Raw genomic sequence first — 295 nt, 5'->3', positions numbered from 1 at the left:
CCCCCCGGTGACCCCCGCGCCCGCCCGGAGTGGCTGCCTCCGGCCCGCGCCGCGGATACCCTCCGACTGTCCTCGGGCTGGTGGATCTCTCCTCCGAGCCACCGCGGAGGTGTCGCCCGCCTCCCGCCCGCCTCCAGGCTGCCGGCCAACCCCCGCTGAAGCGCCGCCGCCGGGACAGCGCGGGCCCCCCGGCCGCCTCCCCAGCTGGGTCGGGCGAGGGGGCCGTGACGGGGGCCTCTGGCCGCGAAAGGACGGTCCCGGAGGCAAAGCCGGGGATCCCGGAAGTCGTGGCAGG

The sequence above is a fragment of the Mirounga leonina genome, unplaced genomic scaffold, assembly GCF_011800145.1.
Source record: "Mirounga leonina isolate KUSES-001 unplaced genomic scaffold, KU_Mleo_1.0 Mir_168, whole genome shotgun sequence".
Lineage (NCBI taxonomy): Eukaryota > Metazoa > Chordata > Mammalia > Carnivora > Phocidae > Mirounga > Mirounga leonina.
This window is presented reverse-complemented; position numbering follows the sequence as displayed.